Source organism: Mustela putorius, unplaced genomic scaffold (genome assembly GCF_011764305.1).
Source record: "Mustela putorius furo isolate JIRA1106 unplaced genomic scaffold, ASM1176430v1.1 tig00000508_pilon_pilon_pilon, whole genome shotgun sequence".
Classification (NCBI taxonomy): Eukaryota; Metazoa; Chordata; class Mammalia; order Carnivora; family Mustelidae; genus Mustela; species Mustela putorius.
The window spans coordinates 18,105,756-18,118,868 of NW_025421402.1; the positions used below are offsets into that span (position 1 = coordinate 18,105,756).

General features: G+C 37.6%; 1 long non-coding RNA gene across 1 annotated transcript; it reads left to right on the top strand.

The window, feature by feature from the left end:
• Window positions 1-4,877: 4,877 nt before the first annotated feature.
• Window positions 4,878-8,325, top strand: LOC101676283. Its single transcript, XR_199305.2, has 3 exons — window positions 4,878-5,016; window positions 6,085-6,194; window positions 8,196-8,325. It is a non-coding gene; the product is annotated as an uncharacterized LOC101676283 (long non-coding RNA).
• The last annotated feature ends 4,788 nt before the right edge of the window (window positions 8,326-13,113 follow it).

A 13,113-nucleotide genomic window follows, 5' to 3' on the forward strand; every position in this document is an offset into this window, starting at 1 on the left:
ACCACATAATGCTTCTAGTGAGAAGAACTACAAAGTAATATGCCAAAGGGCAGGACACTGTAAGGGGTTACGCACTGGGCCAACCATTCCTTCTTCCATGTTGTCCACTGTCAAGGAAGGCATGCAAGTCGGTCTGTAGCCACTATTCAAGTAATTAATGTGGCACATTTGAGAGGTACAAGTCTCTCAGCAAGGAAGATCATGCAACATCTTTCACTTGAATTATACCTTTAGCTTGTTGCCATGCTAACGTCTCACAGCATCTAAGGGCATACTGGGGCTCTTCACAGTAGAATTCTAATTTTTGTTCATTAACACAAGTTGCATAGAACGTTGATAGTTACAGTTTGTGGTATCTCTAGCCCAAGGTCGACTCACACAAAAAAGGAGAGAATTTTGCAGAGATTTAGGGGAAGGACTTTAAGGTAGAAGTGATGCTGGGTCAGTAAGAAAACTGGCAGCTCTGCTTTTTCTTTCTCAGAGCCCAGATTCTCATTAAGCATTCAGGGTACCCTGCTCCTCTACCCACCACAAGGAAAGACCAAATTGGCCAGGGTGGAGAGAGAGGGGTGGGCGGTGAGATGAGAGAGAGGCTACGTGGAGGATAGTGGAAGAACCTAGCCAATAGCAAGGACCTAGAACCTAGAACTGTGAACCCGGTTGAGTTCTTTTAGCCAGGTCGCAGGTGTTCAAACTATCCTAGCTAAATTGCCATATGTATGACTAAAGAGACCATCCTGGATAGTCCAGCCACAGCAGACATCACATGAAGCAAAGAAGAGCCACTCTTGCTGTGCCTCCTCTGAATTCCTAATCCAAAGGATTGTGATAAATAATAAACATGTTATTGTTTTAATCCATTATATTTGGAGGTCGTTTGTCAGCCTGCCATAAGATCATTGAAACAATGAATTTCTGGTAATTTGATAATTTCTCCAAAAGGTGGAATTCTTTTCTTTTTTAAAAAAGTATGTACTTATTTTAGAGAGAGAGCAAGCATGCACAGTGGGGAGGGGCAGGAGGAGAGGGAGAGAGAGTCTGAAGAAGACTCTGCCCTGGGCACAGAGCCCAGTATGGGTCTCGATCTCACAACCCTAAGATCATGACCTCAGCTGAAACCAAGAGTCAGATACTTCCCCAACTCAGGTGCCCCCCGCCACCAAAAGGTAGAATTCTTATTTGTTCTATATCATTTTGCCATTTGGGACATTCTTTCCAGAGAATGGGGCATTTTTATCATAGAGAATGTCAGTGATGATATATGACAGTCTTGTTATTTGATGAGTTTGAAGAGGGAAGATCTAATTTATTCTTTTCAACTAAGTATTATTTAATTTCGAGGCCTATGATTTACAACTGGATTACTTAAAAGAGAGATTCAATAAATTAATGTATTAGCTGGTTTTCTGTCAGAAAATTAACCAGGTCAAGGGACCACCACCTATTGGAGACTCTAAGGGAGAGTCTATTTCCTGCTCATCTGGGCTTTTGGCCCAGTATTTTGTTGTTGTAAGATCAAGATCCAGATTTTCTTGTTGGCTGTAAGCTAAGAGCTGTTCTCAGCTTCTAGAAGCCATTTGAATTCCTTGGTTCCTGGCCCTTTTTTTGCAGCAATGGCAGGTCATAATCCTTCTTGAGTTCCTGTGTCTCCTTCTCTGCCCCCAGCCATAGGTGACAGCTCTTAGAAGCATACTAGGACAGAAAGCAAGCAGGTTAGAGACCCAGGGCTCTATTCTGGTGTCACTGATCTTCCCAGTGAAACTGGCAAGTTACTAATTCCCTCTCATTTGGGAGCAGGACTCCTCTTTCCAACCTCTCTCTCTCTCTCAACCCAAGAGGAAGATTTTTCTTTTAGATCCAAACAAAATAAAACAGAACAAAACAAAACAAAATTTTATAAAGGAACATTTATAATGGGGATTTTTTTTTAATTTTAGGGTATATTTTTATTTCAAAGAAAGGGCTTCTGGACACCTACACAGATCCTTGAGCTCATTGCCAAGCCTAGCTATTCCTCCTTCAGGATTCTGAGTACTCTCTAGCTGTGCTCACGAAATTATCCCTTGGTGTCCAGCTGACTCAGCCTTTCTCATATGTCACCAACTGTTACCTAGCCAGGAGACAGCTACCATCTTGTCCTCTTTCAGTTTATGTTAACATTACTCATGACTATTAATTACCTCACGATCTAATTACAAAGCCATGAGCTTGAGCATGGGATGATTGATAGGGTACAATGTTTCTCAGCTTTATTTATGTAGCAGGGAACAGTATTCAAAGATATCCGATGTAAAAACCCTGTTATTTAAAAAGCTCAAATGGAGCCTTCATGATTGTTCATTCAGATTCTCCCAACCCTGCCTGTGTAATTCCTGAAACTTTATCATGGTGTCCTAAGGCCTCTTTGGATACTGAAAACATTGGTGTGGTGGAAAGAACCCTCAAGTGGGAGGCAGAATACACTTCCCAATTTTCAGTCTGTGACTTTAACAACCTTCTCAACTCTGAGATTCTCTTCTCATCTAAGTGAGAATAATACCCTTTCCCACCAATTCATGGGACTGTTTTGAGCATCAGTCTCACGTCCTGTTAGAATTCTTCCCCTCATTTCTACACCAGTCTTCTAATGACACAAGATTGTTTTTTACTTCAACACCCCACCTATTTTTATAACTGTAGGCCACTGACCAAGTTTTCCTCCATATCAAGAATGAATTTTCCTTCTTCTACTCTTCTGACATAAATGACAGCTCATCTGTGAAGCAGTCAGGCCCAGTCATAATGAAGAGAGTGTAGTGTGTGGTTCTTTTTAATCTGGGTTTGCATAGTATTTTGTTTAAAAAGCTATTATACTGTGTCTGAATTTCTATAAACCAAAGGAAATGTGGAATTTTATCGTTTATGTCTGATATCTAATATGATCTTAGCACAAAATATGTTCCCAGGAATTGTTTTCTAAATGACTGAATCAAAAACTAAACATGTGGAGTATTTATTATTATTATGCTGGCTATCTCTATATGAAGACTGTATTTTCTCCTCCTAAATACCTTGTCTTAGGCTCCCCAACCTGTTATCACATTACCCTACCAATACTCCACTGCACCAAACCATTAGTGATAATGCAGAAGACACAGAAATGTTAATAAAAGGAAAAGAGAAATTGTACATTTCATTGTAAACTTTTTTAGAATTTCCACTATACTTGTCTGTCCTTCCACATCCCCTCTTTTCCATACTTTTGCCAGTAGTTCTGCTCTAATATATTTGCCTTGCAGGGCACCTACCTGAGTGGCTCAGTGGGTTAAGCCTCTGCCTTCAGCTCAGGTCATGATCTCGGGGGTCATGGGATCAAGCCCCACATCAGGCTCTCTGCTCAGCAGGGAACCTGCTTCCCCCTCTCTCTCTTCCTGCCTCTCTGCTGATTTGTGATCTCTGTCAGTCAACTAAATAAATAAAATCTAACATATCTGCCTTGTATCCAAGCCTTCTTATCAAAATATTTCTTTTGTTTATAGAGAAAACTCTCATGAGTCAAGTCTAATTTTCTCCATCAAACTACATTTTTACATTTACAGAAAACTAATTCACAATAATGTTTTGTTTTGTTTTGTTTTGCTTAGTTCACGTATTTTGTTTATTCTTCAACTATATTGTCAGTTCTAGAATATTCTGAATTAATTTCCATCAAAACTATTCCCTCCTATTCACACCCATTGGTTCAAGTTACCAGCCCTATGCACTTCATCCTTCTCAGAGCGATAAGTACTGAATTACTTTTAAGGTAATTTTTTTAAGGTAAAAGTGGAAGATCCAAGGAGCAATTCCCAAGGGTAGCATACTCCAAATCTTAGAACATTAGAACACAAATTTTCCCATCTACCTATAAATAATTTTTCTGGGGTATAGCTTTCCTTTTAACTGGTCTGAGAAAAAACACCAGGATTTGTAAGAAATACAAAGTGTGATGTTTAACGGGAAGCAGTAATTTTGGTAATAGAAACAAAGTTATTTATATCATAGTTCAGTTCATTTTTTTAATCACATTACACATTGATTGTTTCCTTATTACACTTTGAACACAATTAAGGCATTTAGACACTTGTTCTGTAGTGTAGGATTTTCAAATAAACTCCACTAAGAACGGAACACTTTTCACTTTTCTCAAGAGTGAGAACTCCCCCTCCCACAAGCAAAAATCATTCATTCATTTCTCAGTTTACATATTGACCCATTCACTTGTCCTTTTATAACTAAATATCCATTGAATATATTGATGTGCCCAGAGTTGTTCTACCAGTGGTTATACAGTTGCCAATGAGCAGGTTTCTTGGCATCAGAAAGTTTATATCCTGGTGAGGGAGACAGTGAACTCCTAAGAGGTAGTGATGTCAAGAAAGGCATCACAGACAAGGTGATTTGTGATCATGGCAAAGGAACTGAAGGCTATTCTTAGCAGAGGAAACAATGTGTTAACAAAGGAAGGTAGCTCTTGGGACGAGAGTTAACATCAGTCAAGTGTGTCTTTGATATCCCAGGATATCCTCTTTCACCATAGATGCAAGCCAGGAGTTTTATATGCTTCAACAGCTAATTTTAGAGACATGAAACCTTCAAAATTGAGGTGTAGAACTTGAATTTTGTAAATAAAGAAACCAAGGTCTAATTCTACCACAACTAGTTACTAACCATAGGGTATTAGGCAAATGATATAATCTCCCAAAGAATCACTGTCTTAGTCTGTTCGGGTTGCTGTAACAGAATACCATACACCGGGTGGCTTAGAAACTCTTTTATGAGGCCACTAATTTCACACGTGAGAGCTTCACCTTTATGACCTAATCACATCTTGAAGGCCCCCACCTCATAATGTCACCTCATTGGAAGTTAGGATTTCAACCTATGAAGGAGGAAAGGGGCAAGTATAAACATTCAGTTCAGTTTCATTCCCTTTCATCATTCAAAATTTGAGAGTAATGATACTTCCTTCATTGTACTACATGAGGATTAAAATAGGTAATTCATAGAAAATATGTAAGACACTACCTAGCAATGGTATGTACTCAGAAGGTGGTTAACTTTGGGGCACCCGGCTGGCTCAGTGGGTTAAGCCTCTGCCTTCAGCTCAGGTCATGATCTCAGGGTACTGGAATGGAGCCTTGTGTGGGGCTCTCTGCTCAGCAGGGAGTCTGCTTCCCCCCCCCCTCTGCCTGCCTCTCTACCTACTTGGGACTTTTCTCTCTGTCAAATAAATAAATCTTTAAAAAAAAAAAAGATGGTTAACCTTATTACTAGTACTGATACAAATATCAATACTATTACTGTTACTAATATTACAAATACTGATAATAGCTCTATATTTTTAGTCTTAGAGGACAGCGACAGTGGAAACAGGGCTCACTTAGATAATCCAGGATAATCTCCCCCATTTTAAGATCTTTAACTTAATCACATCTGCAAAGGTCCTTTTATCATGTAAGGCAACATATTCAAAGGTCTGGGGATTAGGGCATGGGCACCTTTGGGAGTCTGTTATTCTACCTATCACAAATGTTGTCAGAAATAATGTTAAGTGATTTGGGAAGTAAGAACACCTGAAGAAAGCTCATGGTAAAACTGTGATATAGAAAATATCTACACAGTGTAGAATATTGTCTAACCCATAAAATATTCTCACTGAATGTGTATGTTTTTTGTACTCATTTGATTAGGGTAGGAACATGTGGAGGGCTTTCCAGGGAATGGGTCATAAGCACTACTGACTCTCACTTTGACTAGTTATGTAACTGGTGCTCCTTCATCTAGACAATCTTTCACCTACTCATACCACAGAGGCTGTTCCAGTTCTATTCTGTGGCCACTCAAGAGCACAAAAAGTAGGGTGCAGGTATCAGCACATAGACAAAAATATGCCCTTTCATCTTTTCCTTTTATGGCTTTATGAACCCAGGCATGACCATTTGTTTCCATGCTGTTTGTGATTTTATGCCTTTGAATAGCAGTTGCCAAGATGGATAGTTGCAACCAACACCGTTTGTCAGGCAAAACCTAAAATAGGTTTTAACTCTTTTTTTTTTTTTCCAGAAAAAAATCACCCAGAGAATGGACTTTGGAAGGAAGAATATATGCATGTGAGTTCAGTTTGGTCGCACTCCAGATCTTTGGCCTTTTGCATACTGTTAGCTATAACATTTGTAAGTATCTGGTCTCCTAGTGTCTTTTTGCCCTTAGAGCTATTTTGGTTAATAGTTGATGAACTATTTTGGTTAATAGTTCATCCACATTTTCTTTCTCAACAACTCCCTCCTCACTCTCATTTTATGTGGTTTGTCTAGAACTTGCCTTATCCTTAGTCAAGGACAAGCATGAAACCCAGGCCTGAGCCAGAGGGATCATTTAGGAATTTGTTCACATGCAAACATGTGAGTTGACATGGACCAGTATCAGTCAAGGACAGGTGCATACTATGGAGGCAAGAAAAGATCTCCAGCTGTTGGTTACCATCTTGGCCCCTTGTGGGACTTGGGAATAAGACTGACAATAGAAGAAAAAGAAGAAATAAGAAAGAGAGAAAATTTTAAGTTTTTATGATATCATTTGCAACTCAGAATGAAAGTCCACATGAAGCCACGGTGTCTAGTGATATGGCTCAAAACATTTTGTCTCTGCTAAAGTCAGCTTTAAAGTTTGGTTGTCTATCACTTGCTGCTAATAGACCCCCTAACTCATACAATACCTAACTTTGCCAAGTCTATTTCTTCATCTTTAAATATTAGAGTAAAAATATCTACCTCAATATTTTTGTGACAAGTACTTGAGGTTATATAGCTGGCACATGGTGAAAACCCAGTCAATAGTAATCACCATCATAATTATTTTCATCAACATCACCATTAATATTGAAAATAGACCTAAAGTTGCTTCATTTTGATAAATTGTGGAAAATGTTATATGTGCTGTACTCAGCTCTTACTATGGAAAGTTTAATAACTTGGATTTTTTACTTGCAAAGTAGGGACAAATAGTTCTGGATCTTTCTTTTGGACAGTGTTTTGAGAATAAAATGGTATGTTGGAAACAATCATTTTTAATAGTGTGAAGTGTTATTCTGCAATAAGTCTTTGCAATAATCATCACAATAAATGCACGAATACACCAATTAGGTCAAATTACACCAAACATAATTGGGTCAAATTTCTAGGTATGTACAATGTCTATACATTAACTTCACTCAGCTGCCAGTAAGCCTGCCTGACCCCACATAAAGGCTGGAGATATCCTGGCAAAAGAGACTAGCACCTTGTCTGGTCCTGTCACTAATAGAACCCTTTGTGGGTTTCCTAATGAGTTCTATGCACTGGGTTACCCAGGCTGCTTTAAATGACAATATTGTCTGTGTGAGCCACAGAGAGATATTGACATCACTATTTGTCCAAAGAGAATCAGTTTAGAGCCAGAAGGACTGGGTTCCAGCTTCTCCTGCTATAAAACCCCTATATGCTATAAGGAAGCTGACTTGGTTTCTCTGGGCCTCAGTACCCTCAAGTGTAAAATGAGGATGGATATAACTACCTTATTTATTTCATAAGATTTTGGTGAGAAGCAAAGGTGATAATAACTATGAGAAAGTTTTAGGAAAAAGTAAAGCACAATGTTGTTCTATTCCCTATGAATAAGAGTTTGATACTTTTCCATGTGTTTTTAGAAAACAATCTTTTGCATCTAAAATTTGCACAAATAACAGCTAATTGTTGTTTCAATCTGAGTCAGCAGCTGAATGGTGTCTCTAGTTTGCCAAGTTTAAAAATAGATGCTAGTCTTCTACTTAACACTGGGTTCGAGAGAATTTAGGTTTGGCAAGTGTACCCTTTGCATCTATTCCCATTTCTGTTTAGGGGCCTTCTTAAGACTGTTTAGAAAAACTCTGGGCAGAGAATAGTTTTACAAAACAACATTTGATGAGTTGGAGTAAATGAATTAGAAACATATGGATCAAATTTCCCTGAAAATACATCAGGGTTGAAAAATTAAGGAGAAAAAAGCATTTAACTTTGTCCAAATATGTAAAGGCTAGCTTGGGAAACTTGACCAACCCAAAACCCCACTGCATTTTTGCACCATGTATTGGCAGGGTCTTGGGGTTCCTCTCCTTTGACTTTCTGTTTTGCTAACCAATTTCTCCTTTTCCAATGCAGGAATTTATATCTCCTTCTCCAGGATTCTCAAAAGCATACACATGAGAAACCTAACCCACTTACACGAATATTAAGTGTGTTGATGAAAAATATGTAGCGTGTAACTATCTTGCAATAAAATTAATATAACTCAGTGAACAAAATTCACCGTTTACAACTTATGCAGAATATTTTGTAACTAATACCTCGAGTTTTGAGTATTAACAAACTAATGGAAATAGTTACATGTATAGTGTTCGGTTCCACTGAGCCCTTCTGTGACAGCCTGAATAGCTCCACTAATTATGTATTTGAAAATCCCGATACTAGATCAGTTCAATCCTCCAGCTCTAGGGTCCCTTTCAAATTTAATCTGAGACTCTAATCACATAAGCTGCCTAAATATTTCTTCTGTTTTTATACAGGGATCGATAAGAATTTCCCCAATCGTTTATACCCAATAGGAATGGTGAACCCAAACCTCCAATTAAGAGGATGGAGAAAACATTAACTTCTATTTCACTTCCCTTTCCTGTTCTTTCCACTTAAGCTCACAATTTCCTCCTTTCGTCTAAAGTCTTCCTTGGTCTTTGAGAAGCTGAGTCAATGGCCACATTTTTCATCAATTCCTTCTGGTAACTTTAATGTGGTTCCCACTTACGAAAAGAGTGCCACTGTGAGTACCATTGGTGTGGTTAAGCAGAGATGGGGCAAAAACAGGATTGTCAATAATCACTGGTCTGAAAATCAAGAGCAAACCAGCAACTAAAACTTAAGATCTTTCTGCCTGCATCTTTATTTGTAAAAATAGGAAACTATTGTGTAACAGGATGGAGTAAAGAACTCTTCATCTCACTTTCTGTCTATGCATTCTCTAGGTCTAGGTCTGAAGGTCTATGGGGTCTTGAGATCCCAGGGTATCCTCTAAAAACAGTAGCTCTTGTGTGAACTCATCTAGCATTTATCTTAACCTGCAGGGTCTGTTTCCTCATGTTCCATATGCATGTATCTGCCCAATCTGGCCATCAAATTGAATATTCCAAGAACAGGAACTGTATATGCATTGCAAAACCTATGAACAATGCACAAGGAGTGCACTGAAGATACAGCTTTTTAAATTATCATTATCCTTTGCTTTTTGTCTTTTTAATAATAGGTAGCCAGCTTGTCTGGTATATCTTCCACCAAATACACTCAAATACTTCATAGAGAGTTTAAAGTTGATGATTTGAAGATGCATTCCCAGATTCCACTACTTTTTTAAATAATACAGTGATTGCTCTATACAATTTATTAATTTTATTACATTATATTATTTAAGAACACAAGATATACAATTTCCCTCAAGTCACTTTACTATCATTTTTTATTCATTTATATAGTTTTTCTTTTTTTGTATTTTTGCTTCCTTATGATTTTTTTAAAAATTTATTTTTAATTGAAGTATAATCAATGTATAGTTTCAGGTATACAACATAGTGATTTGACAATTACCTACTTTGCAAAATGCTCACCACACGAAGTATAGTTACCATCTGCCACCATATAAATTTATTACAGTATTACTGACTACATTCCCTATGTTGTCCAGACTGTACTTCTTTTAACAACATAGTATATATGCTAGTTCTATAATACACATACCTGAGGTATGTCCTCAATCAGAAATTCCTTCACCTCTGAACTTTAACAAATTTTCTTCTTCCTTAGATAACAGTGATGTGGGTTGTCCCATAAAAAACATGGCTTTCTTTCCAGGAAGGGTCCAATTTTATTTCATTTTATTTTCTGAAAGTAAGGTCTATTATTTTGGGTCAACTTGATAAATTGTCAGATTCAGCATTAGACAGTTGGGTAATATATGTTTTATTTTGTTTTAATGTGCTGCATTTATTATACCCTTCTGTCCTCAACTGAGTGGCCTTTATATTATTAAAAATCTAATGAAAACAAAGTTCACAAAGAACCATTGTTAAAGAATACACTTATCATTTCATTTTTTTTCCATTAGGTGGGCTTACAAGAGCCTATTTTTATAGGTCTGAGCATGAGTGACAAGTTGTTTGTTTTAGATTTATGTAGAATTTATAATAAAAATGAATAAAATTTATTTTAAAACAAAATCTACATTAAGTGGATTCATAAACCACTGCAATAAAAATTTGATTGAATCTGAACCTTGACAGTTTCTCTATGAGCTACATTTGACATCTTTCTAGATTTGATTTACTGAAGCAAAATTTTAAATTAAGGTCAGACAGGGAAAAAAAACAGCACGATATTTTATACTTTTTGCTAGAAAATTCTTTAAGTCTACATTACATATGTTCCCATTTATTTCAATGCATTTTTTTATCAACATAGCCAACAATCACAACTCATCCACACCCTCGTCTAGTTAACAAACTTGGGGATATTTACTAGGTTTCACCCTTTGAGTCTAGAGATCGGGAATGAACCATCTTAAATTTCACCTCCGTCTTATTAAATAGAGCTAGCTCATTTTCCTTCTCTCTGGTCTTTACCTCAATATACCGACCCATTTAGTCATTCCCTCTTCTATCTGTGACAGGAAAAGACCAGCCGCTCGTCTTTTCTAAAGCTGAGAACTCCTCAAGTCATTTTGCTTCCAATCACATTTTCCTGTCTCTGCTTTTTCTTTACCAGTGATTCTTTCCAAATTCTGGAGCATCTTAAATTCTCTCTTCCGGCAGAAAGCTTACCCTTTACTTAAGTTTCTTAGGTCAGTCTGGAACAAAAGCAGGGTTTTTAAATCTGCTACCCCCTCAAAATGCATACCCATCCATTCCCTTTTTCTAGTTATCAAATTTCTAACACAGTGGACTCCACCTTGCCATTACACTTGCTTACTCATGAGAGAAACCATTGCTGTTGGTTTCCCCCTACCGCTTGCCTGAAGCTGTTCACTCAAAGGGAACAGGTGGGCCCCCATTTTTTCCTCAACCTACATCCAGTTTTACCTTTCTATAGTACTTCAAACTGTAAATGATCTCCCTTTCTAGAAATGGCTCCTCTTTGCCCACCGCGTAAGAACACTGTTCTGGTCTGTCATCTCTTCTACCAATTCAGCCTCTCCTTCATTGGCTGTGTGTCTTCTTCCATTCACTAACTGGGAACCTAACCCTAGATTTTGTCTTTTTATACTTTACATCTATTTTAAACACATTTTATCAGAACTGTTATGGCCCTAAATAGTTCCATTGCACAGATGACTCTCTTATGAATTTGAGCAGCCTTAACATTGTGGCAACCGTTCCAAACTCCACTGTCTCCTGACTAGTACCCCCTCAATGTCCCATCCACATCTTCATCTTTCTATGACTAGGACAAAATTTACCATGTTTCTCCCCTACGCCAGTCCTTCTTTTGTCTATGTAGCTTCCAGAATAAAACCTTGGACTCCTATTTTTTTATTAATTTATTTATTTTCAGCATAACAGTATTCATTATTTTTTCACCACACCCAGTGCTCCATGCAATCTGTGCCCTCTCTAATACCCACCACCTGGTACCCCAACCTCCCACCCACCCCCGCCACTTCAAACCCCTCAGATTGTTTTTCAGAGTCCATAGTCTCTCATGATTCACCTCCCCTTTCAATTAACCCCAACTCCCTTCTCCTCTCTAACACTCCTATTTTTATCTGCTCTGACCAATCAATGAATAAATCCAACCAGTCCTTCCTTTGACATTTTTCTGTCCTTTCTTTTCAGACCCACTGTATCCTTTACACCATTCTCTGTCAGTGTCTTTTATTGCTGGACCTTTTTTCCCTGAGTTGTCCTCTTCATAATATCCCCTGCATATGGTGGCTATCCATATTCATCTTCTCCATGTTTCAAAGCTCTATTCACAAATTATCTTTTCCACAGTATTTTTCTTAATCACGATAATCAGGAGTGACAATCTTCTTTACACACACTTAATTTTTAAAATATAAATTTCAATTACTAAATAGGAATATATATATATATATATATATATATATATATATATATATATATAGCAACATAGATTGATTACCAAGTGTCTTCACATACCATGTATCAGATAGCCCTTACTTGTTTCTGAGTAATAGTTATTTGTATGATTATGTAGTTACCTCTTTTGTAAACCTTCAGAATAGATTTATAGCTTCTAATTCACCCCACAGTACTACATAGTGTCGTCCACCAATTAGGTGTCCTAGAAGATTAATCTGATGTGTGAATAAATGAAGAAAATAGCAGTGAGCCATGCACCCAGAGAAATGGCAGCATGAGGCTGGCTCTACTTTGCCCTCCCCTTTACCCAGGCAGTTTCTGTGGCCCATAACCAGTAGGGTTTTGTTCGTTTTTGTTTTTAATTCACAGATCAACTTGCATTCTCAAGTATAATTAAAGAACTCTAAACTATAATTAAATATCAAAAGAAAGTATGTACATGTGTGCTGTACATATTTCTTTTTTAAAAAGAAACACATTTCTTTTTTAAAAGCTAAAAAATTGATTTTAATTGATTTTTAATTATTTTGCTTTTTTATTTATTAATTTTTTATTGAAGTATAATTGACCCACAATGCTACATTGGTGTCAAGTGTACAACATAGTGATTTGACAAGTTTATTGGTTATGCTGTGCTCAGCTCAAGGGTAGCTACCATCTGTCACCATGCAACACCATTATACCACCATTGACAATATTCCCTATGCGGTACCTTTCATCTCAGGAGTCAATCATTCTATAACTAACAGCCTCTATCTCCCACTCCTCTTCACCCATTCTGCCCATCATCGCTACCCCACTCCCCTCCAATAGCTATCAGTTTATTCTTTGAATTTATGGGCTTGTTTCTGTTTGATGTCCTGCATTAGGTGGGCCCTTTTTAGGTTAGGAGGGGCACTGGGTAAAACGGAAATTCCCTTTCATCTGCCCTTCTG